Here is a 27157-nt window from a genome sequence, read left to right as displayed (position 1 = left end):
GTTGAGGATCTTTTACAAACTTGCAGATGAGAACCGTTGATATTTGCAAACATGCGAACATTTGGATATCTGGTAGTTAGCACATTTGGCATGCTCAAGCCATCACGGTTATTTGTATTGATGTTATCTGTCATTAGTCACCATGGAACAAGACCAACTGTCTTCCATTATTAAGTCCCCTTCCATACTTCTGGATGAATGTTCATGGAAGGGGCATGCTTGATGTTGTGACAGGGGGTTGGAGGCTGAAATGGTCCCATGCTCAAAGATTGTCTGCCACTCTTCCTTTGCCCAGTTCTTGCAGATTGCACCCAGTTTGTCAGTAATATCTTCTTGTTGGTAACACACTACTAACCTAGGAAAGACAGCCATCCTGCCAAACACCTTACATTCCACGCCGTGGAGTCACATTGGATAGAGCCATTTCACTTCATTGAATATGACGACCCGATCTACCAAGACCACGTTTGACGAGGCCACACCAAAGCCATTATTATGAGACACCGAAGACTCACCATTAGGCATATTAGTGGAGCAGTTAGGGACCGCGTCATGGCTCAGATCATGTGCAGATCTTGAGATTAGCTACAACCTATAGTCTCCACCACATTTTTTTGTACATATTTTTATTAGATTTGGTATTCCTTTTCTTTTCTTTTCTACCAATGGGACAACACTAGACATGGTTCAAACCTAGCATAGCCCCATTGATAGTTATTCGCAGCACTGTTTCGATGTATGATGTATTATGTATATACTCCCATTTGTCTACCTGGAGCACATTGCACATGAGGTTTTGCCTTGTTACCCTCATGTATTCATCCTATTAGCTCAAGTGACATTGCTATTTTAGCTCTAAACATGTGTTCTATCATCTGTAGTCCAAAATACCTAAGTTTTTTCAATAAATCTTAAGGTACCAATTACTATCATATTTTATAGTATTGTACCTTTTGTACCTGACAACCCTGTTCTGGACTACCCTCAGCCAACCATTGGATAGTGGGGAGGATTTTAATACTTAGGCATCTTTGGTCCTCATACTCCATGATGCGACGAAGAGGTCCAAAACCATCACAGAAGAGGCAGTGGTACCGTCCTTGTATGCATTTGTAGTGCTCCTTTTTTTTTTGGCAAATAAAGTGTGGCTAATTATATTATTTCAGAAAAAACCTTGAATACAAAGAAGTGCTCATGCTCAATCAGACCAAGCTGGAGCTGGTGAGAGTCACAGATACATCATATATACAAGCCTATCAAGGCGGTCTGGGGGAGATACGGGCAAGAAGCCATGGAGGGGGGGGGGGGGGGGGAGGGTGTATCGCCATCTGGGGCTGCCTGCCTGCATCCCGAAGAACAGGTCCTGGCCGCCCCAAGTGCGCATGAAATGACATCCGAGCTCATGACGAGCCCTGGACTCGCCCTGCACCTGATCCCATCGGCCTCAAAGGGAGTGGATGATGGAGGTCCAGAGCTCTGCTAAGGTTGCTTGTACTGAAAGTCTCTCTCCGCTGAAAGCCACCTGACACTGCGCCTTCTAGATATGCCAACCAGTAAGACTCCCTATGATTTCCCATACCTCAAAGCGGTCTGCTGTGGGCTCCAGTACTTGGCAGATGGGTAGAGCCTCTAAACCCACCACTGCGCACGACCCTGCCTCAATAATGAATATCATATCTTGCATCCTGGCCTCATACAGAAGGTGACGGCCCTGGCTGACCGCTTGCTAGCAGATAGCACCCCAAGAGATACATCCAAGACTGGGTGCTATGCGGCGCAGGATGCGGCATACTCCTCTCCACACGAGCTGTGCCGCCTCAAATGACCAAAGGTAGTGCTTTGGGGTTTCCATAGATTGTTGTGTGCAGCACTTACAAACTCCCTCCTTCTGCATCTGGGCAAGCCAACTTCCCACCGCCAAGCCTCCATGTGCCACTAGCCATAAAAAATACGATACCCTCCTCGGCCTCCAGTTGTCCCATAGGCGGCGCCAGAAGGTCCGTCGGAACGGCTCCGTGATACTATGCTCCGCCCAGTGCCTGCTATGTGACGACACCCAATCCATGTCCTCCTGCATCAGTACATGTCTGCCAATCCTAGCGGTGTACTCCAGGAACCTCGGTGGCTTCTTGGCAACCGTTGTGGCTTGCCAAAGCCACTCTCCCGGATCCCACTCCAGCTCATCAAGTGGCCTTCCTTCCCAGATCCAGAGGCGCCACTCCTTGAGCTCCTGCCAAAAGACCAAAGGGTCCAGCCGCCATGTCTTCTCCTGAAGGCCAACCACCTAGATCCTCTTCCACGAAAGGACAGCTATCCCCTTGTCCTACTGCCCTTTGTCAAGAGCCAGACGCCCCCCCTCCTGCATTGTGAAAAAGGTCCCAGGTGGAGCGCCACCGCCCATTCTTCCTGCCACCTGTAGGGGGATGCCTGCTGGTGAGAACCTAGTGGCCCATACCTCCCCGGGCTCTATCTGCTCTCGGAATGGGGGAGCAAGCCACTCGTGAGGTATTGCTGCGTCTATCTCCCGTCTCCTCAGCTCCACTCCTCGTTGGCAGCCTGATACTTGCTTCAGTACCTCCTCGTCCGCCATTCTGTACACCTCCCGCCATGTCCTGATGGTACGAGCCGGGTCAGCCTCCCAACCAGCCCACTGGATGTGGGGGCGCTCGGCAATCTGTGCCCCTTCTTGGTCCCTGACCTGGGGGTTCCAAATCACCGGCTAACGGTCTATCTCCTCCTGGCAGCCTAGGGGGCTCTGGATTAGGGCCTTAGGGAGGCCCTGCCACACACGGAGCAAGCTGCGTAGGAAGGGTGATCTGAGCTGACGTGAAGATTCATCTCAGGGACGGCCTCCACTCACCGATAAGCCTCGGTCTACAGTCCTAAAGACCCTCCTGCAATAGGACCTTCCAGGTATGCCCTCCTGATGTGAAGCCGCGGACAACTAGCTTGCCCAGGAGGGCCATACTCTGATACTCTAGGTCGATGATCCCAAGCCCTCCCTCTTACGGATGTCGTATAATGGTCGCCCACGCGACCTTGGCCCTGGAATCCCTAGAGCCGTTTGACCCGGACCAAAGGAAATTCCACACTAGGTAGCAAAGCTGCATTACACAAGAGGAGGAGAAGCACCAACACGAGGTGATGTACCATGCCATTGCTAGGAGAACCTGGTTAACTACTAGGGCTCGGCCGGCTAGTGAGAGGCGAGCCGTGCTCCAGTAGGTCAGCTTCCTCCGAATAGAATCGAGGACTGTAAGAAACTGTTGGGCGAGAGTGATGTCGAGTCCCACCTGGAACCCTAGGTACCGGACGGTCTGTCCTCTGCTCACTCATCTAAATCCCTGGTGGACGCTCCAGTCTGTGCTAGAGCCCGAAACTGTGAGGAAACCAACCGACTTTCGCCAATTGATTTTTGATCCCGCTGCAGAAAAGAACACCTCAAGAGCCAACCTCACTCTCTCCAGCATCAACTCGTCGTCCTCTATGTAGAGCGCTGTATCATCTGCATATTCTGAGTCTAACAACTTGGTCTCCTCTCTTACTGGAAGTCGGAGGCCACGTAAACCGCTCACACATAACCTGAGGAAACCAACCGACTTTCGCTAGTTGATTTTTGCTCCCGCTGCAGAAAAGAACACCTCAAGAGCCAACCTCACTTTCTCCAGCATCAACTCGTCGTCCTCTATGTAGAGCGCTGTATCATTTGCATATTCTGAGTCTAACAACTCGGTCTTCTCTCTTACTGGAAGTCGGAGGCCACGTAAATTGCTCATACGTGACCTGAGGAAGTGAGACATGGCCTCTGTAAAGAGAAGGAACAGGTACGGGGCCAGGGGGCAGCCCTGTTGGATCGATCTCTCCAGCTGAAACTCCTCCACTCGCCTCCCTCCTATGAGAACCCTGATTGTGGCCGATCTGTAAAGTGCGGAGACCCCGGAAATCCAAACCTGGGGGAAACCCAACCTCACCATGGTGCCCTCTAGGAAATCCCAGTCCACCCAGTCATAGGCTTTCTGAAAATCCAAGAGTAGTACGGCCAGTCTTTGCCCACTATACTGGGCCCACTCTATCGCCTCAAAGAAGGTGAATACATTGTCCAAGTTGCTCCTATCCTGGACAAAGCCTGTCTGTGTGTCATGGATGATGTCTGGAAGCAAGGGGCGTAATCGCCTACCAATCATCTTTGCTAGTGTCTTATAGGTCACTGACAATAAGGTGATCAGTCTCCACTGGGAAAGCTCCAACTGGTTTCCCCCTTTGGGGAGAAGACTGATAAGGCCTGCCGATAGACTCCCTGGCATCAGTCTTGAAGTGAAAATCGCCTGAAAGGCCATTAGTAGGGGGTTCTTCACCAGTTCCCAAAAGGTAATGAAGAAAGCCTTAGAGAGGCCATCCTCTCCCAAGCATTTCTGCCCGTCCTATGTATGGAAAGCCTCCTTTAGTTCCTTCTCTGTGAAGGGGGCTAGAAGGGAGCATCCCATCTCCTCTGTGACAAGGGACTATAGTAGTCGGTGGCAAACCTGTTGTCTACATTGTTGTCCTCTAGCTAAGGCTGTCTCATGCTGGAAGAGGCGACTATAGTAGTCGGTGGCAATCTCCATCACCTCGTATGGGCTAGAACGGGTCCTCCCATATTGATCTTGGAGGCTGCGTATCTGCTCTCCTGAGGTGCGAGGCTCGTGCACCTGAAAAAACTCCCTGCACATCGTGTCCCTCTTCCGTGCACAGAAAGCTGCTGAGGTGCGGAAAGAGAACTCAGAGTGCCTGTCCTTTAGGCTAGCAATGGCTGCTCGCGCACGCACCTCCTGTGCATGGAGAGTGAGATCCCCTGGTGCCTCCTGTAATAATCTATGTGTGGCTGCAAGGTCCCGCCGGAGTGCTCTCTCCTCCTCCCAGCTCTGCTTCCTGGCCTATACGGCTGCCTCTTGGCAGATTCTTCTCGACTTAGCTAGGGCCTCTACAACCTCCTCTACGATCTTGCCCCTCCTGCCCCCCTCTCTAGTCCAAATCTGCTCTATCTGTCTCGTCACCTCCTCCCTCCTGTAGATCGAGTCAGGGATCTGACAAGATCGTGTATCTAGGGAAGATGCTGGGGGATCTAGTGTCAGGAGAACCGAGCAATGATCAGACAGCATGGTGCCCGCCAACTGCCCAATCTGGCCTCCCCGAGAACCTCCCCACTCTCCTATATAAAACCTGTCCAACCGCTCCAGCAGGGCTCCACCTAGCCGCCTGTATCCCCAAGAGAAGTCCAGCGACCTCTCCCTCCTGTGGAAGACAGGGTCTCTCTAGGCATCGCGTGCTCCTACTGCCAGTAGAAACACCTCCCATGCCTCCTGCTCCTCCCCGGCCATGCCTGGTAGTTTCTCCCTCTGCCCTGTTGGTCCTCCAAAGCCTCTAGGTTGTTGAAGTCTCCTCCAACGATCGAGGAGTCCACCTCTGGGAGTCCTTCCGCGAGCTCCACCCAGAACCTGCTACGTGCCCTAACCTCCATAGGGGCATAGATATTAAGGACTCCAAGGCACAAGTCCCCAATATCCAATCTGATCCATAGCACCCTCCATGCCTCTATTGTCTCGTGGTCTTGAACACAAGTAGTAAGACTTGGACCAATAGAGGTGCACACGCCTCCACTCCTACCGTGGGCACCTATGGCATGCTCCTAGTAAGTGTGAGAGCTGCCTGGGAGTACCTTCCATACCCGCTGGGCTTGGGTGGGGGTGAGCTTGTGCTCCTATAGAAGTAAGATGTCGATCCATCTGGCAAGGGCAAGCTGCAACTCCTGCTGAACAATCAATTTCCTGGAACCACGTGCCCCGCTGTAGTGGAGGCTATTCACATTCTAGGATGCTAGATGTAAGCTCATGGGGAAACCTGTGACTGCCCGAATAGGCATCTATTCGGTGTGGAGGCTGCTGATGGACGAGGAGGAGCTATGAGGCATGCACGTACGCTTTGCCGCCGGTCTGGACGGCGAGCTCCATTTCCCCATGGTGGCCCTTGGCCGAACCATAGGGGTGATCGAAGTTCCAGGTGGTACTATCAATGCATCTATCAGCCAGGCTGAGAGTCGAGACTCTGTGCACTGGTAGAAACGGGCCGCATGTGGTCCATCCGATGGTGCTAGTAGATGGATCTTGGCCCTCCTTGACTTACGAACCACGAAGATCCCCACCTCTAGAGGTAGTGGGAACTCTCCACGCTCCTTAACTCTCAAGTAGGGCCATGGGCCACTGTGAAAGAACTCCTGTGGCAACAGGTGTGTCTGTCTCGGGAAAGTGTGACGGGCGGCAGCGGTGGATGAGCTGGTGGCCGTATGGGAGGGGGAGGACTGCTGGTGCGAAGAGGATGTAGGCGTGTGTAGCTCATCACCTCCTGTGGGAGGAGGGGGGGGTGGGTCTGGGGGGGATCGCGTGAACCAGGTGCGGATCAGGGGGGGTGCTCGGTACGGGCGGTGGTGGGGGGGAGGATGATCGAGGGATGGTGGGATGGACGGAAGTATATGGTGGGTGTGGGAGGGGGGGACTGGTGTTCCTGGAAGTGGGGGGCTATGGGCCAGGGTTAGTAGGGGGGGAGGGGGGTTGTGGGGACTCAGGAGAGGTAGTCTGTGGTGCGGGTAGTGGATGTGGGGTGCTGCGGTCCTGCCGGGTGGGGTGGGCTGTGGAGTGCTCTGCCGAGGGGGCGTCGCATCCCCACCTACTCCCTGCTGTCGAGGCTGAGTCTGAGACGCTGGCTGCACCCCCCTTGCCGTCTCCCTTTCTGTCGTCTCTGGATTCATGTGAAGCCATCAGCATCCACTTGCGGGCTTGTCGGCAGAGCTACCTTGGCTCCGAAACGCATGCAACCTGCTACTTGATGACCAAAGTCGTGGCAGCGTAGGCACTGCCCTGGCTACCCCATCACAATGACCTACTGCCTAAAGGAGTGCTCGCCCGCCTCAATCTCTAGGAACTCTGGGATGTTCTTGATCTCTTTCATTGCTACCCGTACCTTTGGGACTCTTGTAGTTGTCAGTGCTTCCGCGAAGGATGCGGGAAGGATAGTTCCGAAAAGTTGTCCAAAGTTTTCCACCAACTGGCAATACTCAATCGCCAGGACGGGGAAAAGAAGGGTGACCGGGTGCCGAAGAAACCTGTTGTGGAGTGCAAACGCCTCCGCAGTAAAGCCCCTGTACCAGGGGACCATGTGTATGACTCCCTTCGTGGACGCATATGGTGAATTGGCGAGTAACTCGCAAGCTGCGTCCGCCGAGCTAAGCCAGACCATGAAGATCCCTTGGCCCAATAGGACCACCTCCTCGATCTGCGCTATCTCGATGCGTAGCATGGAGTATAGCCAGTCCCGAAGCTGGGTCCTGCTGGGGAATGTCCTACTACCCGACCATAAATTGCTTTTTCCATTAGCTCCAGCTCCTTAGCTCGGACGGCTAAGAGTTGTTCCTCAGAGAGAACTACGCGCAAGGTGTTTGACTGGGGAGCACTCCTTGACGTCTGACCAAAGGTTTCCATTGCGCCTCCCTCCTAAGAGGACTGCCAATCACGTTGCGGTGCTACCTGAGGGGGGCAGTTGTTGCAGATGGAGGTTGTAGCTGGAGGGTGGGGGGATCAATGGCGGGGGGGGGGGGGGGGAGGGAACAGTGCTGTGTTTGCTATGGATGGGTCCGAGGATGCGAACGGGGGTAGCGCACCCGGGAGGGGATCCGGAGCATAGGATAGCCTGGGGGAGGGGAGGGGGGGGGGGGGTCTGGAAACAAAGGGTAGCCTTGGGGGGAGGAGCGAACTGTCTGGGCTGCCGGGGGGGGGTCGTCGGGTATGGCCAGTCGGGTGTGGCCAGTCGTGTGGGCGACGGACAGTGCGGGGACGGGGCAACAAGGCGGAGCGAGGCATGAATAGGGCGGGGACGGGGTGACGGGTTACAAGCGGGGGCCCAGGCAAGGGCCGCAGGCAAAGAATGGGGGGCACCAGCCAAGGCGGCGGGCAGGGCGAGCGCGGGCATGAGGGAGTAGTCGGGGGGTGGGGGTAGCAGGCGACGCGACGGTAGTAGCTTCTCTTCTCCTCCGCTTTGTTGTCATTGTGGGTTCCCTTTGGCCAAGTGGTACTTGCAGTCTCCCTCTCCGTGCTCCTCCTTATTAGGCTCTAAACTACAAAGTTGGCAAGTCCTATCCCATAGTTACCAAGAATGGGGAACGAGAATGGCACACGCGCGCGCGCGCGCGCACACACACACACACACACACACACACACAGAGAATCAGCACTTAAGTCTTAGAATCTAGAGTTATCAACCATAATTAGTGAAATTAGAGACATAATAATCAAGTTTGAATAATAACGAAGATTCAAAACATTGTAATCAGGTCACATTCAACATTGTAATCAACAATGTTGCATAAGTCCAACACGTGTGCATTGTAAAGACAAAATATGTACTAAACTTTAAAGTCTAAAGATCCAAGTTACAAGAGCTCCAATTTCCAAGTCAATACTCTAAAGTTCCAAGAGGCTAGCCGCTAAGTGCTCTCATTCATGGAAAATGGCTCCAGTGTGCCTGAATAGCATCTTGGCCATCACCATCACCATCACCATCACCATCACCATCGTCATCTTTTTCCCAACGTATAAAAGAATCAGCCTTTGCAACTGATGTATGAGCTAGCAAGCAAAGATTGGAGCTCACATAAACTAGGTCATTCGTCTTCATTGTATCAAGATGATTTCTCTTCTTTGAGTGAATATGATTGAATGAGCTCCATAGTTGCTCTAAACAAGAAGAGCTAATTGTTTGGCTAAGAATATGAATAGCCAAACTCTGCAACTTTGGAGCTTCTACCCGTAGTCCTCCCACCATAAAGTAGCCCCAATATTTGTCATGTCCTCTAGTGCATTCTCTGTACCAAACATCCCTAATGTTTGCCGATACACAGATAGCTAGTTTTTAATTTTGCATTGCATTTCACGGCTAGGATAAAGCCTTGCAAGCTATGCGTTCCAAGCCTTGACCACCTCAAGGTCTCTTTCTTGCATCTTTCCTTGAAACTTAGGATCAAGCACATATGCTGTAGCATGCATAGGAGATTCATACTCATTCCATCTGCTGATGCATAACTCATTGATCTTCTCATACCTGTTTGCATTTGGTTCCAAACTCTCCAACTTCTCAATCATGTGATCCATACCTTCATAGATCTTCTCAATGCATGAATCCATGCCATTTGCAAGCCTCAACATGTGCATGATAGGATCAACTACTTGGTTGGTGCGATTCACCTGATCCCAAAAATCTCTATTAGAGACATATGCATTACAGAACACAGCAATAGCAGTGGCAGCCCTAGTCCAATTTTGATCCTCATCACTGGCAAATAGCTCCCTAATTGCACCTTTGCAATAGTGCAATCGACCAAGCATAAGAAAGTTATATGCAAATTGTGTGTTCGAGTATTTGAGAAGTTCTTTGTCACTTCTCTTGCGAAACTGAGTATGCAAGTACTGATGATTACATATAAATGTGACAATCTTGTTGCCTTTCGCAACAAGAAATGCAATCCATGGCAAGTCCCCAATATCCTTCAACAAGTTATTCAAGGAATGCGCCATGCATGGACTAAAGGTGATATGTGGATATATTGCCATTAAAATGTTTCCTACTGCCCTGTTTGTAGGTTCACCATTTGCCACAAATTGCACTACATTTTTTGCCCCAACAGCTCGCGCACTGCCTCACACCACTCGGATGCCAATACATCTGCACTCTTTCCAGTCTCTGAAGTATCATGACTACCAATGAAGTATATATCCCCACAAGAATATGCAACAACACCATGTATGAACCTATGACGTGTGTCACTCCATCCATTTGCTATCAATGTCACTCCATTTCTTGCCCATTGATTGCAGATATTTGCTATTGCAATCTCTATGGCTGCTTTCTCCTTTTGAAGCAATGTGGTCTTGATAGTTTTTTATGAAGGGGGCTTATATGTGCGTCCATACTTTGCAATCTTTGTCACCATATTTAAAAAAAAAGGCGACTTGGCTGATTTGAATGCAATATGGTCATGGTAGAAAAAGTGTGCCACTGCTACATTTGTTTCCTCTTTTTTCTTTGGTTTCCGTGAAGTGTGCAATGAACTTTGTCTAACACCACAACCTGTTGCCACTAATGGCCCGTGAGAAGGCTACGTAGCCACTAATCTTGGTGGTCTTCTACATCAAGCACCATGCCCTGCTGGCCTTGGAGTCCATGTTGTTGGATCCATTGCTATGTTTGGCATCGTCGTGGCATATGAATTCCCCATAGAAGTGGCTATGCGGTCAAGTAACACCTATCTTTTCTCAATTGATACATTGGTGCAAAATTGCACCTCTTTCCCCTCCTCATGTAGAAGATGGGCTCTCACTTTATCAGTAGTCTGAGCATAAGAGCAAAGTTTGCATTTCCAAGGGCGAGCCCCTCCATTTCTCAATGGCACCCTTGCATCTACCTCATCCCACCATGACCAAGTAGTGCTTCGACTTCGTCTAGTTGTTGATGAAGTACCTGTTGAGGATGATGATTCCATAGATGTCAATCCTACCATCTATGTAATGTTAGATATACTAAATGCCCCACCCTCATAAGGTGCCACCAATGATCCATGGTACTCAAAGTTGTAAGGCCCCCATTATGAGGAGAAGCCATATGCGAGCCTGGATATTGGTTTTGTCCTGACTTGTATGTTAGATGAGGTCTACATGACCGGATGACAAAAAGGTGACCGTTGTGGATCTAATCTTTGGGTTTGACGGAGTAGTTAAGCTAGTAGCAACTCGAGGCACATTGCATTGAGTTGTGGGATAAGGGAGTTATCAGCGGTCCTAGCCAATGGTAAAGGGAATATTCCCTAGCCAACTAGTGAAGGTGCACATGGAAGGTCAACAGACATATGTGCATATGGAAGGTCAACAGACACATGGGCGTATGGAAGGCCAATAGACATGTGCATATGGAAGTCAACAGACACGTGTACATGGAAGGTCAACAAACACAGGTGCATATGGAAGGTCATCCATCATGACTCCCTTCACAGGCTATAAAAGCTAAAACCCTTCACAGCCATCATTCATCTATCTTTCACCCAGTCAGAGTTATTCCAACTATCCTGAAACTCTTCACCTATCTTCTGTCTAGATCGCCATCTAAGCTTCACAGTGGAAGTGCACGAGTGGACAGAGCCATTATTGTATCAGTTGTTTGGAGCTAAAGAATTTTCTTATTCTCCTCTTATCTGTTGTGTACTCTCTTTCTCTCTCTCTCTCTTTTTTTTCGTAAAAGGTAATTGTATTAATTACGAAGAAAGTACAAGATTACATGATTACACGAGTACAAGAGGCACGAGGGCCATAGGCCAACGTGCGGGAAATCCCCGGACTAGGGTACTAAAAAGTTACACCAATCATGGCAAGGACCCAGAGGCAATTGCCAAATGCCAGGAATACAAATCCTCCCGAGGGAGCAAGTCAGAGTGCCTGATGAGATCTAGCTGCCAATGCAAGAGCCCTTTAAGCCTTGCAATATGTCGCGGTACATTAGAAGCCTCTCTCTCTCTCTCTCTCTCTCTCTCTCTCTCTCTCTCTCTCAGATTTTGTTCGCTACGTCGTGTAATTTTTACATGGTATCAGAGCCGAGGGGGCTCTAGGGATTGAAGAGTGCGCAAGAGGCAAAGGGTTCAATAGCAAAGAGGAACGATATTGTCTTCTGGAAGTGGTTCTAGCGCATCAGGAAGTGGTGCAGCTGGTGTTGCTGTATCGGCTATTCAAACACTGAGGATTCGTCCACCAACCTTCAGCGAAGGCAAGTTAGATAGTACAAACTACACCTTGTGGATGTTCAAAGTTACAATTATCCTTGATTCTTATGAGCTTTTGGAGACCATGTTGGGGATTGACGCAGAACCATAGCCTACCCGCGACCCATGAAATTCTAGTGTGATGATTTGAAAGATGACTCAGGAAAAGACAGAAAACGATGAAGCTAGAAGAGAAAAATTAACAATCCTCATCGGTGAGCACGAGTCTTTCTTCTCCTCCCAACCATGCCTAGATAAGTGCTGGCACCTCTCTCTCCGTTACCTCTGCCAGCCGTCCACTTTTTGTGAGTCCTACTATTCTTGGACTCTCTTACTCTCTAGGCTCCCCTTAACCCCGTTCGGGCGCCCAAGAGCCCGGACGGTCATACTCGTGCATGTTCCCCTAGATTTACCTTAATGTCACATTAAATGTCACATTCAATATTTGTGACCTTAACGTTACATTAAATGTCACTTTTAATGTCACATTAATGTCACATTTCCTTCCCCTTAAGAATCGGTTTCGTCCTCGAAAACGATACTTGGAAGGTCTAACTGTAAATCGGGAAACCTTTTCTTTAAAGTACTTACTCGCTCCCATGTTGAGCTTTCTTCTGAACAAACTTTCCACTTAACCAAATATTCTTGATAAATAGTATTCCTTGTTCGTCTATTACGAACATTTAATATTTGTTCTGGTTCATGTGGATTAGATTGGTCATTGAATAGCTCCTTAATATCATGATTTAAGATTAGATTATCCAAATCACCCAGCTTCTTCCTTAATTTACTTACATGAAAAACTGGATGTATTTTACTACCAGCAGGTAGTTGGAGCTTGTAAGCCAATTCTCCCACCTTTTTAAGTATTATGAAAGGACCACAATACCTTGGTGAAAGCTTTGGACATTGTCCCTTTTTCATAGTTTTAGTTTGTTCAGGCACCTTAAGATAGACCAATTCTCCTTCTTCAAAGGAGATGTCTCTTCGGTGAGGATCTGCATATGCTCTAGCTCGATTTTGAGCTTTTTTAATATTTTCTTGAGCAAATTTTAACATACTATTCATATCCTCCAAAAAGTCTTCAGCTGCTTGAATCTTTTCCTTATGCAGTCCTACTGCAAAAGGAGCTCTGGGCTGAAACCCATACATTAACATAAATGGACTATATCCAGTGGAAGAGTGCTTGGCACTGTTATATGCAAACTCTGCTATCGGTAAATACTCTTCCCAATTAGTTTTCCTTTTACTTACATATGCTCTAAGCATATCTTCAAGAATTTGGTTAACCCTTTCAGTTTGCCCATCTGTTTGTGGATGATCCGCCGTACTCATGCTAAGTTTAGTATCTAATTTCCTAAATACCGGACGCCAAAAATGGCTATCAAATTTTCTATCTCGATCAGAAACTATATTTGCCGGAAGGCCATACAATCGGTATATGTTCTCCACGAATAATCTAGCCAATTTTGGTGTTTTAATATCAGTTGAAGTTGGAATGAACCTAGCCATTTTGGTTAACCGATCCACAATCACCCACACAGAGTCGTACCCCCTTTGTGTTCTAGGTAAAGCAACAATAAAGTCCATGGAGATACTCTCCCATTTTCCCGAAGGAATCTCTAGTGGATGGAGAAGTCCTCCCATTTTCAATCTTTCAGCTTTATTAACCTGGCATTTATTACATTTGACCACATAGTCAAGGACGTCCTTATTCATTCCAGGCCAATAGAACTGCCTTTTAATAAGACTATAAGTCTTATTAACTCTTGGATGTCCCGCACTAGGGGTATCATGACACTCAAAGAGTATCTGGCGCCTTATTTCTGTATCTTTCGGGACACATACCCTACCCTTGTAGAGTAAATAACCATTATCAATGGTAAAATTCTTCCACTTGAATCCAGTTTGAGCAACCCCTGATGCTCCATTTCCTTGTTGAACATCCTCAGATATTCCTTCCTCAGTAGAAGCACTTTCATTTGGATCCCCATTTTTAATTGCTTCCAATATGTTGGAATATGCCGGATCAACCTGGCATTTCCCTTTTAAGGATTCAAGCAAATTGGAAGTGAATTGAGTAAAACTCAATTCATTAATGATGGGCATTCTGCTGAGTGCATCAGCTACTATATTATACTTTCCTTTTCTATATCTTATCTCATAGTCGAACTCTTGGAGGAGTTCGGCCCATCTGGCTTTACGCCCGTGTAAATCCGGTTGATCATTAAGCCACTTAATGCTTTCATGATCTGATAAAATCAAAAGTTTGGCACCATATAAATAGTGCCTCCATTTCTTCATTGCATGTACTATTGCATACAGCTCCCTCTCATAAACAGAATAATTCTATTTTGCACGATCTAATTTCTTGCTTTCAAAAGCAACTGGTCGACCTTCTTGTAATAAGACCGCACCTATTGCCTTATCACTGGCATCAGCTTCAACCACAAATGGTTTATTGGGATCCACTATTAATAATACTGGAGCTGTAGCGATAGCTACCTTAAGTTTTTGAAAACTTTCATTTTGGTCTGTTCCCCAATTAAAACTTTTTCCTTTGCCTTTAAGTTGGTCTGTCATTGGAACATCTATTTTGGCATAATCTCAAATGAATCTACGATAAAATCCAGATAAACCTAGGAAGATCTGCAGCTGTTCCAGGTTCCTTGGAGGTGGCCATTCAATAATTGCCCTTACTTTTTCTGGATCCATGTTGATTCCCTCTTTCGAGATAATATGCCCCGAATATTTGACCTCTTGTGCAAAGAATTCACATTTAGTTTTCTTTGCATAAAGGGAATGCGTTCTTAACAGTTGGAATACTAATTGTAAGTGTTCCAAATGTTCTTCTCTTGATTTACTAAAGATCAAGATATCATCCAAAAAGACTACTACAAAATGTCCTAGATAGGGGCGTAAAACACTATTCATCAGCTTCATAAAGGTAGCTGGTGCATTAGTGAGGCCAAAAGGCATCACCAAAAAATCATAATGCCCGTATCTAGTACGAAATGCTGTCTTGGAAACATCTTGTGCCTTAATTCTTACTTGGTGATAACCTGATCTTAAATCTATCTTTGTGAAGAATTTTGCCCCTTGTAATTGATCAAAAAGATCTTCCATTCTAGGCATAGGAAATTTTTTCTTCACTGTTATTTTATTAAGTGCTCTATAGTCAACACAAAGTCGCATAGAACCGTCTTTTTTCTTTACCAATAAAATTGGTGAAGCCCAAGTGAATTACTGGGTTGAATAAACCCTTTATCCAGGTAATCCTTAATTTATCTTTCAACTTCTTGATGCTGTGTTTCACTTAACCTATACGGTGGTTTTGAAATAGGGTATATATCCTTATTTATATCAATTGAGTGATTTATATCACCCCTATTTGGTGGAAGGCCACTTGGTAAGTCAGAAGGAAACACATTTTTAAAATCATCTAACAAACTACTTAATTCATTATTAATATTCGACTCACAAACATAAGAAAATTGTTGCTTTATATTACAGAAAGTAAAAATATTCTATACAGGAAGAGACCATAACATATATACCTCACAAACTTCTTTCTTTATCAGCTTCTGAACTTCAGTAGAACACAGCAAAGGATTATCAGATACTTCATATTCACCTTGAATAACAAAAGTCTTACCATCCCTTTCAAATTCCAGTGTATTATGGTGATAACTACGTTTTAAGGATGGTTCCAATCCCCATAGCCACTCCCTCCCTAGAGCAATATCAGCTCTTTCCATGTTCATTATTTGGAAATCAAGTTTATCTTTATATCCTTGAATCTCAATTTCCAAATTGGATACCATTGTATCCCATATTTTATTGTCTTGGCCTTGCATCATACGAACAACATATTGATGCCCACTCTTTTGTTGGGGAAGTTTCAATTTTTTGACAAGTGTATAATTTATAAAATTATGTGTGGCAGAGTCATCAATCATGACGCTAACCCTCTTTCCAGCTATCAATCCATGTACTTTAAGTAAATCATGTGGCCCAAAAGTAAGCTGCCACATAGAAGTTGACATACAACACTTATGTTGTACATCCATGTGCAAGACCTCTAAAGATTTGTACTTTTCATGCCCCTTTAATTCTAAGGTCTGCACTACATGGATTTGTTTTTCTTTTCCCTTGCCCTTGTCCTTATCCTTTCCTTTGTCTTCCCCCTTTTTCTTTTGAGGGCAATTCCAAGCAGCATGGTTAGGGGATAGGCAATTGAAACACAACTTTTCTTTTTTGGCCTTGTCAAAGTCATCAAGACTTAACTTTGGCCTTATATATGGTTTCTTTTCAAAGGGTTGTTTTTTACCCTTAAAAAATGGCATTTTCCTTTTAAATTTGCCCACAAATTTTGAGGTTTCCAATTCCTTAGACTTGGGCTCCGTATCGGTGAGACTAGTGAGTGTACCTGGACGCATACTATCTTCATGAATTAATGCAAATTTAATTGCCTCTTCCAGCGTCTTAGGTAAACTCCGTTTTACTCCCTTTTTACAGGCTTTATCTGGTCCCCTAATGAATCCTCTTGTTTTTTGGAATTCATCTATTCCTTCCAATTTGAGAATTATCGCACGATATTCCTCCAGATATGTTAGCAGGGGTCTTTCCTTTTGTCTGACATAGTCCCAATCTTCCCAATTTCTTTCCATTTCATTTTTAGGAAGAAATTCTTTCAAAAAGACGGATTCAAATTGAGCCCATGTTTCAGTTATTTTATTCGCCTCCTTTAAAGTTCGCCACCACTTATATGCTTTGGGCCCCAAAGTTAAACTAGCCTCCAATGCTTGGAGATGTGGTGGGGTATTTTTTAGTTTATGTAAATCTTCCCATTTTTGGAGGAAATTAAAGATTGTGTCTTTATTCCTATCTTTTTCCTCCCCGTAAAAATTGAGGTGGTTTCATATCCTTTAGAACTAGTTTCATATCCTTTAGACTAGCGAGGCTTGGAGGTGTCTTCGAATTTGTCCAAAAAAGTTTGATAGACTAGTAACTACCCTTAATACTCAGGTGAGACCTCAAGCTTTGAGTTTTGAGTTTTGTGCATTATTGATGGAGGAGTTGAGGCTGAAAGCCCAAGAAGGAAGCAACAATGGAGATGCTGCATTCTTTGTCAATGCAAAAGGCAAAGATGGTTCCTCCAGAAAAAATGATGGTGACAAAAAAAGGTGGTAAGAAGAATTTTCAAGGAGACTGCTTCTACTGCAAAAAGAAAGGACATGCAATTGCAGATTGTCGTGTCAAGAAGGTAGACGAAAAGATTGATACCCTTAAAAGTAAAGGGAAAGAGACAACCAATACGATTGAAGCAGAGTTGAAGATATTCATGGCGTGTCAAGAAGGCAGATGAAAAAAATGGTACCCTTAAAAGTAAAGGAAAAGAGACAGCCAGTATTGCTGAAGCAGAGTTGGAGTTATTCATGGCGACCATTGAGGAAGTGTCCTCCTTGGCGCAAGAAGAATCTACCACTGACTCATGGGTGTTGGATAGTGGGGCCTTCTGTCACATGACCAACAAAAAAGGTCTATACAGTTCTATGCAGCCTCTACAAGAATCCATCACTGTGATGGTTGGAAATGATGCAAAATGCCTTGCTGCGCAGATACTATTTCTTTTGTTACTGCAAATGGTGAAGTCAAAAAGCTTTCAAATGTATTGTATATTCCCGAAATTAGAAAAAATCTATTATCAGTTATTGCCATAACTGATCTTGGTCATGAAGTGAGGTTCAAGAAGACAGGTGCAGAAATTTTCGACAATGCTGGCAAAGTTGTTGGTCATGAAGTGAGGTTCAAGAAGACAGGTGCAGAAATTTTCGACAATGCTGGCAAAGTTGTTGGCAAAGGAGAAAGAAGGAACAACCTTTATGAGCTAAGTGCTCTTACAACCACCGCTAGAGTGGGCACAAGTAAGCTCTAGCATGAAAGGTTTGGACACATCGGATTTGCAGTGTTAAAGGAGATGCACAAGCAAGATATGGTTGATCACTTACCTGCAGTGACTGAATTGAAGGAACCATGTGAAGCTTGTATGATGGGCAAGCAACAGAGAAAGGCATTTCCACAGGAAAGCAAGAATAGAGCACAAGCTCCTCTAGAGTTGGTGCATGCTGACTTGTGCGGTAATGTGCCTATACAGGCCTTGGGGGAATCTTCTTATTTTATGTTGATTATTGACGACTACAATAGGAAGATGTGGGTGTACTTCCTTCGTGATAAGGCTCAAGCTTTTGGTAAGTTTAAAGAATGGCTAAAACTTGTTGACGATGAAACAAGGAGAAGTGTGAAGAAATTTAGAACAGATAGTGATGGTGAGTTCAACTCAAAGGAGTTTGAAAACTTTTGCAACGCCTCACACACCTCAGCAGAACGGTGTTGTGCAATGCAAGAATTGCACCATTGTGGAGATGGCAAGATGCATGCTAAAGAGCAAGGGATTTCCTAACCATTTTTGGACTGAAGCTGTTAATACTGCAGTCTACATTCTAAATCGAAGCTACACAAATGCTCTCAAGGGAAAAACACCTCATGAGGCTTACACTAGTGAGAAACCATCTGTCCTAGATATTGGTTGACTCTTCACTTGTATGTCAGATGAGGTTATGCGACCGGATGGGAAAAAGGTGACCATTGTGGGTCTAATCTTTGGGTTAGACCGGAGTAGTTAAGCTAATAGCAACTCGAGGCACATTGCATCGAGTTGCGGGGTAAGGGAGTTATCAGGGGCCCTAGCCAACAGTAAAGGAAATATTCCTTGGAATATTCCCTAGTCAACCAGTGGAGGTGCACATGGAGGGTCAATAGACAGATGTGCATGTGGAAGGTCAACAGACACATGGGCACATGGAAGGTCAACAGACACGTGTGTACATGGAAGGTCAACAGACACATGGGCACATGGAAGGTCAATAGACACAAGTGTATGTGGAAGGTCATCCATTATGACCCCCTTCACAGGCTATAAAAGCTAAACCCCTTCACAGCCATCAATCATCTATCTTTCAACCAGCTAGAGTTGTTGCAGTTAGCCTTAAGCTCTTTACCTATCTTCTGTCTAGATCCCCATCTAACTTCACAGTGGAAGCGCACGGGTGGATAGAGCCATCTTTGTATTAGTTGTTTGGAGCTAAATAATTTTCTTATTCTCCTCTTATTTGTTGTATACTCTCTATCTCTTTCTCAGATTCTGTTCGCTGCACCGTGTAATTTTTATATATAAAAGTGACAAATAATCAGTAAAGTTCAATGAAATTGCAGAAATTTGCAGCAAAAATTTCAACATGCATGTGTTAAATGTCTGCTAAAAATGCCCGAACTTTGATGCTACTTCAACTTGCATTCCCTTGCTGAAAATGCCCCAAAATTTGGCGCATTTTCAGCTCCCAAATTTGGGGATTCAAAATGCCCTAAATTTGGGGGCTCTTCAGATCTCAGGATCCTAATGCCCCAAATTTGGGACATTGCAGCCAAATTCGAGCCCCAATCCTTGTTGAGAAAGCCCCAAATTTTGGGGCAACTGCCAATGAGTGATCCAAAATGCCCCAAATTTGGGGGAGATTGTAGGTGAATCATAGATGCTTTAAATTAGGGCAAAATTGCAAATCCCTGCTGAATCACCCCTAAATTTGTGGCAAGTCTCAAGGAGTCAAGAGTCAAGACTGATCTGGATTTTGAAGTGCGCATGAGAGAGAGAGAGAGAGAGAGAGAGAGAGAGAGAGAGAGAGAGAGACGCATGGGTGGTGGAGCTATTTTGGATGCTGAAACTCATATGCTGGCTCTTCGTTGGTCTCTTTTTCGTGCCATGTGTATGGATCATCACCCGTGGACCATTATAGCCCGTTATTTTCTTGAGGACACCGGGCTACGCCATGGTAATACACGACTTCGGGCCTCCTGGTGGCATGTCCTTAATGCTGACTCTCGATTTTCCAGTCCCTCTACCTCTCTGTTACTGCACTTGGTCGGCTCTTGGAAAGTGGTGCTCCAAAAGGCCCGTTGGCATCCAGTGGGGGACCGCTTGCATACTAACTCCTTTCAGTTGGAATTGTTGGCAGTATCGAGATTACTTTCATGGGAAGACAAATATCAGCTCAGACCGAGATTTAACCGCATGGCCCGTTTAGGTGTAACTTCGATTGCGGATGCTACCCTTGCCACTCGCAATGTCCTCGCATCGTTTCGGACAGCTAGGAGACTTTTCAGGATCCCGCGCGGATATCGTGGTTTATGGGAACAGCTTTTGTCGGAACTTCAGGGTAGGCAACCCTTTCCTGCCCTGGCTGTGGATCGTCCTTGGCAGGACTGGGACCTTGCAGGCCGGTTGAGTCTGGAAAAGGCCTCTACTAATCAGGTGTATCATCTTCTCATTCAAGATCATCAATGGTTGGGTGTGAAAGCTAATACTGTTTGGGGACTGCGGAAATCGCAGTCATGGTGAAAGGCAACTGTGATGGAGGGCTGGCTAAATAGGACACCTTTCAAATGCAAGGTCTTTCTTTGGCGGGTAATGATTGGTGGTCTCCCTCTTGCCTCGGCCCTTTCCAAGCGTAGAATCTCGAATGGCAATTGTTTCTTCTGTACCACTACTGCGGAATCGGCCCGACATCGATTTCTTTCTTGCTCGCTCGCTAAGAATATCTGGTCACTCTTGTTGTAAATCTGGCGCGCAGTGGTGGGGTCCTCACTAACTCCTTTCGATTGGGTTTTTGTGCGCCCAAAGTACCCCACACCGCCACAGTTACATATGAAGATCTTATTTCACTTTTTCAGATACTGGCACATTTGGACCATGCGCAGTGCTTTTCTCTTTAATTCGGCCTCTAATGTACCAAGACACATTGCCAGGCTTAAAGGGCTCTTGCATTGGCAGATAGCTCTCATCCGGCACTCGGACTTGCTCTCTCGGGAGGATTTGCTTCCCTGACATATGGCAATTTCCTCTGGGTGGTTGCCATGATTGGTGTAACCTTTTTCCTGGATTAGTACTGGGATTTTCCGCACGTTGGCCTAGGGCCCTCGTGTCTTTTGTAATCATGTAATCATGTAATCTTGTACCTTTTTTTCGTAATTAATACAATTACCTTTTACGGAGAGAGAGAGAGAGAGAGAGAGAGAGAGAGAGAGAGAGAGAGAGAGAGAGAGAGAGAGAGAGAGAGAGAGTCCTCACCTGATCACGGGTGACAAGGGCACTCACAGGCGCAACTATGGACGACAGGCAGGACCAAGCAGGTGGGAGTCGAGGCGGGAGTTGAGGCGGCAGTCAGGGCGGGACGACAGGCAAGCGGGAGTTTGGGGCAGTCGGGGCGAACGACAGGCAGGTAGGAGTCAAGATGGGAGTTGAGGCGGATGATCAGGCAAGAGTTGGGACATGGGGTAGGAATGATGTTTTAAAAAAAAAAAGCCCCACTGGAATAAGCGTTCCAAATAGGGAATGGCCAAGAAATGGGGCGGAACGGGTGGGAACGGGGCAATGAACAGGCTGGAACATTCCGCTAGTGTTTCCTGGGCTCAAACCTCCCGGAACTCGTTAATTCGTTCCTAAGTGCCGGAACGAGCTTTTTCTGTCTCTATTTCCTATCCTCTACTGGGGTATTTGTCCATCTACATGTCTCCATCTATAGCCTATGGGAAAAGGTGCGAGTCTACTTGATAGCAGCCCGTATGCTATGGGAAAGATGGGTGTCCATGTATGCTGGCTGAATAGTGAAACCATCATTAGAGAGACAAGAAGTGACTCTTGTAGAACTCCATTGTCGATCCTAGAGTGAGTGGTGAGTGAGTCTATGTCCTCGTTGTCTGAATTCTCAAGATATTAGTTCTGATCACCTGATTCAACTCTGGTTGGTTGAGAGAAATTATAGGGCAATCAAGGCTGTAGTCAAAAGGTGAAAGGCGGGTTAGTATCCAAACCATGTAGGCTCATCCAAATAGTCATATGTTAAAACCAACAGTTCTCCTCGCCTCCTGCTATTGCTAGTTATCTAGATGAATTTAGTGTCAATCTTGAGTATCTATGATGTGAAAGCTCCCATAATGTGTACCAAAAGGTCACTACCTTGAAGAGTGCCTCCGTAACTATAGATGTTGCCCCTAGCTTTGCTTTGACAATGGGATGTGGGATGGAGGGCTTACTCCTAATTATACGTACTATCGTCATGATCAATGGCCTTACCGTTCTATCCCAGTCATCATAATCTCTCTTTGCTCTAGTCTAATCAATGAGTGGGCTAAGATGCATGTGGTACAAGTTGGAACCCCATATCTTTGCTTCATATAGTAGTATAGGTGTGACTAGGTTGTCAAACAACCATAGTTTGGTGCAAGGCTCCTAGAACTATATGTAAGCGCGTTGACTGTCGAGTGCCCCTAGTGTTGCATATCCTTGTGCCAAACGTGCTTCTGATGCTACTCTCAACAAAAAATTGGGCCAAAAAAGGTGACTCCTAGATAGACACATTCCCTCACATGCTCCACTATGTCTCCCCCAAATGTAAATTGGTACATAGATCTATTCACCCGTGGTGCTGAAGTATTGAAGACCGTGGTTTTGGTGTTCCCAAGGTTCATTATGAGGTCTCTATCTCTACAAAAGATGTCACCAGGTGGTGATACTTTTTACAGTTGCTTTTCTAATGTACTTATATAAATATTTTATTTTTCTTTTCTTTTGTTGCTGTTCCTTTTTACCCCCAGAGTTCTCTTGGAATAAGCGGGATCTTTGCATGGCCAGAAGAGGCAGCCGTTGGGACAAATTGGACTAATGGTTTGTCAGAGTCTTAGGTCTAGTTCCATATTGAATGGGCACTGAAGAATAGAATGCGAGTGGTTTGGGACTGTGTGCTTGGCCACTGGAGATGGTGCAGGACAATGAGCCTGACCAAGATAGAAGATGCACATGTGAGAATGCTCACGGAATAAAAGTCACTGTAACTAAGCCACATTACACTTTTGATGTGGTCGCAATGACAAAAGTTGCACAGAACAACTTGAGGAATGCAGGGGTCACCATCCCTAAAATTTAGGGAGTTACTATTTTTGGACCCCAGAATCTGTTCGTGTCATTGTCTTCGTTTTTATAGGAGGATTAATTCTCTGGTCTGTGGCGAGGTCAAATTTTGCACCAATCATGGAGAATTTTAGACCGAAAGGTTTAAACGGGAAAGTTGTTACATGTATGCCATGTGGCACAAATTCCCAAAAGAGAGAGAGAGAGAACATTACAAAAAAACGTCATAGGCATAAGGGGTAGATGGGAGAATGAAGTTTGGAGGAACTGAGGGCAGATTGCTGCAACAAAACCAGCCATGGAGAGTACTTCTATGTCTCTGACTCAAGCACGGAGGTAGAGCTTGCTCCCTCTGATCACCTCTCTCTCTATTCTCAGAAGAAATGCTTTTCATGATGGATTGATTCCATCGAAGGTACGATTCTGTGTTTTTTTCTGCTAGAGGTCTCTGTTTATGTGTGTGTATGTAAAGTCCAGGTGTTAATTGAACGAACTACTGCTTTATGTGAGTCATAGACCGGTTGCATAGTGAACTCTGCACATGCTGAATCGTAAGAAGAGTGAACTCTGTTCATGCTGAATCGTAAGAAGAGAGAACTCTGTTCGTGCTGAAAAAGAACAGTGAACTCTGCTCGTGCTGAATAAGAACAGTGAACTCTGCACATGCTGAATCGTAAGAACAGTGAACTCTGTTCATACTGAATAAGAACAGTGAACTCTGCTCATGCTGAATCGTAAGAACAGTGAACTCTGCACATGCTGAATAAGAACAATGAACTCTGCTCATGCTGAATCGTAAGAACAGTGAACTTTGTTCATGCTGAATAAGAACAGTGAACTCTGCTCATGCTGAACAAGAATAGTGAACTCTGCACATGCTGAATCGTAAGAACAGTGAACTCTGTTGCTCATGCTGAATAAGAACAGTGAACTCTGCACATGTTGAACAGTAAGAACAGTGAACTCTGCACATGTTGAACAGTAAGAACAGTGTGCTGGATAGTAAGAACAGTGCATTCTGCACATGCTGGACAGTAAGGGATGTTGATTTGGACATGCTGTACTGTTACTATGTAGCTAGGATTTACTTAGAAGAGATGAAAACCAACTGTTCACAGGTTATGTATTTTGGAACATTACCATTTTTGTAATTTTCTATCTTTTAATTGATAAAGAAATACCGAGAGGGGCGCCGGTCTTCGGGGCCAATCTGGTGTTGAGCGAGGGAGAGAGGTCTCTGTTTATGTGTGTGTATGTAAAGTTCAGGTGTTAATTGAAGGAACTACTGCTTTATGTGAGTCATAGACCGATTGCAAAAGATATGCAAAGTATCTAGATGGTGTTACAATCCCTCCGGTGAATTTGAAATGAGAACAATATGATTTATATACAATAATGTCAATATTAGCACCCTTGCTAGATTGGCTTTGGCTCCTCCTCCTTGGTCAATGTAATTAGACACTTCATCTATGTACAAACCAAACAATGTGGGTGAAAGTGGGCATCCTTGTTTCACTCTTATGGTACTATCAATTCTCTCTGATAGCCCCCTAGGTGTGCGTACATGACCTATCATTGTCTTATATAATGCATAGATACCCCATTGTATACCCTCTAGTACTACAATATCTTGCTCTTTTAGAGTGTGAGGATATGGTCTAGCGTGGTATATCCGCGTTTGAAACCTACTTGTCCTTGTGCTCTCTTGCCTTGCATCTCAGCCCAGTCACTAAGTTCATGCTCCAGTATAGATCCATATATCTTGGCCAAAGTATGGCTAATCATTATAGTCTTATAGTTGCTAGGGATCAGAGGATCACCACTCTTAAATAGTGGAATTATAGTATTGTTTGACTAGCTCATAGGGAAGCCTTCACATATTGTTCTATTGAACATATGTGCTAGTATTTCGCAAGCATGTGAGAAATATTCTGCCACTAGCCCGTCCTCATCTTGTACCCTCCCATTTCATAATCTATAAATCACATCCCTAACCATTTTCTAGGTGAAGAGAGACTACTGTGTTGGCCTAAGGGCCTGTGAGGGCTGCATAGATGGCTGTCCTGGCAGGTCATACGGTTGTCTCCCATAGTCAAGCCAAGCATCTAGTGATGTAATTTGTATGGGGGGATGTCATCTTCCATTCACTCTGATATATCAATGCTTTTGCTTGCGCTAAGTAGTCTCATTTTTTCGTCCGCACAAGGCGTTTGAAGAACATCCTTGCTTGATGATGTGTCTAAGTGCCTAGCTCCACTTCTCTCTATAAGCGATCTCGAGTGATTCCACTCTCATTGTCATAGTAGCTATTTTGGGAAGCAATAGAGCATGTGGGTCTACATTGGAGCAAGCTGTGTGGAAATGCATACATGGTTAATCCATGCATAGCCTCTGTTAAATCCCTTCTGCATTCTTCCAACAATCTGCTCAAGTTCAATGTATGTAAACTAATCTACAAAGAACCACTGCTGCAGATGTGTGAGGTGTCTTCTACAAAGTAGTACCTTGGATGTTTAGGCCGGCATGGTGTTTCATGTTTCATATGTCTACAAGAGAGTTGAATGTCAAAATAGCATGATCTGCTGCTATGCTGATTGGTCTTTTAGATACCTCAAAAGTTTTGGATGTTTGGTATCAATGCTGGTGAGCCTATCAAGTAGTTCACAGTACTTGCCCCTCCTTTGCGATGCCAACATATCAAATTGTCAAATCTGGCCATTGTGGTGGACCACTAAAGATAGCTAGTCTATGCACACTTCCCAAAGTCAATAGATGTGTCCCATAGATACTCACTTCTTTATCATAGGCCCTCTTGCATAAGCCTATTTCATCTGTGTCAATCTCTTTGAACATGGCATTATCATGCATATAAAAGATACTCTGTTCATCTCCAGTGCGTGCATTGAAATCTCCCATGAATAATATGTCTCCAATGCTAGCATATCTCATGATATCCTCATAAAGTACATCAAAGGGAGACCCATCTTGTGTGGCATAGGTCGAGTTCGCAAGAGGAAAATAGCATATTGCAATGAATATATCCTGTACTCTTCTTGCATATATTCTAATCCATAAGTTTTGTGCATCATCATCTCTCTTCATTACTTGCACTATCCCTCCTCCAGAATTCCTAGTGCTTGGTTTTCTAGTTGTTGGATGAAATGTGCTTTCCCACTTGTATCCTCGTATGTCTGGTAGCTAGCTACTTTTACATTGTTTTGTTTGTGTGTACATGGCTATGTCTATGTTTTGGAAGCTATTTTCAAAGTAACTAGCATCCAAGCATAGGGCTCCATTACAATTCCATATTGACATCTGAAGTGTCTTATAGGCCTCGTACTATCATGCAGTCCTTTCGTCAGTGATGATGACATCTGTGTAAACAACCTATTTTCTCTCTTTGTGAGTCTCTAATACTTTGGGCATGTGTTCTGTGCGATGTGCTATCTATGCTAGGGTAAGATTCTCATCCAAATAAATCTTCTCACCTTTGAGGGCTTTCCTCTTAGAGAGGAAGGCCTTTTTTTTCTTTGTCCCTAAAGCGAAGAATTAGACCTTGGATTTAGAGTTCTCTTTCCCCACTCTCCAAGCACTAGCTATAGGTACATCTAAAGCCCAGTTTTGTCGGCAAGTGTCTTAGCATCTTCCTATGGGTTGCTCTTCTCCTCCCATCCTACTACCCGTACATGCAAAACCCTAGCCCATCTCCTAGCCTCTTCTTCCAAAGTAGCATTCATTACTTCAGTCTTGTTCAATCACACTAATGTTCCCATATTCTTTTTAAGTGTTGGGATTAAAGGGCCATCGTGCCTTTTATATGTGCACGGGTGTGAACACACCCTTAGCACATTGTACTTTCATACATATATCTATCTAAAACCTAAAGTGGTACTCTTGTCATTGTACCGAAAGACGTGTTCACTCTCCACTCTGCTCACTCGCACTCTCTCTCTCTCTCTCACTACGCGTAAGGTCTGTCTACCTCGATCTCCGTGCCTAACCTTTCCCTACATGGTATCATAAGTTTGATACATTCATGGAGTCCCAAGGCTTTCATAGAAGTCAAGTGAATCATTGCTTGTACACCAAGAAGGCAGCAGATGGCAGCCTGATTATCTTGGTTTTGTATGTAGATGACATGCTGATTGCTGGCAGGGATACTCATGCCTTGGATTCACTGAAGCAAAGTCTTTATGGCAACTTTGACATGAAGGATCTAGGTGATGCAAATCACATTCTTGGCATGTGAATACTCAGAGATAGATCTAAAGGCTTACTCTATCTATCTCAGCAGGAGTATATCT

At 45.4% G+C, this 27157-nt stretch overlaps 1 protein-coding gene across 5 annotated transcripts in view; it reads left to right on the top strand.

The window, feature by feature from the left end:
* URH2 (uridine-ribohydrolase 2) overlaps positions 1-27157 on the top strand; it is a 235457-nt gene that overhangs the window by 161443 nt on the left and 46857 nt on the right. The window lies entirely within an intron of this gene.

The sequence above is a fragment of the Lygodium microphyllum genome, chromosome 7, assembly GCF_053477565.2.
Source record: "Lygodium microphyllum isolate KBCC chromosome 7, Lygodium_microphyllum_v1.1.10, whole genome shotgun sequence".
In the NCBI taxonomy this organism is placed as follows: Eukaryota; Viridiplantae; Streptophyta; class Polypodiopsida; order Schizaeales; family Lygodiaceae; genus Lygodium; species Lygodium microphyllum.
This window is presented reverse-complemented; position numbering and strand designations above follow the sequence as displayed.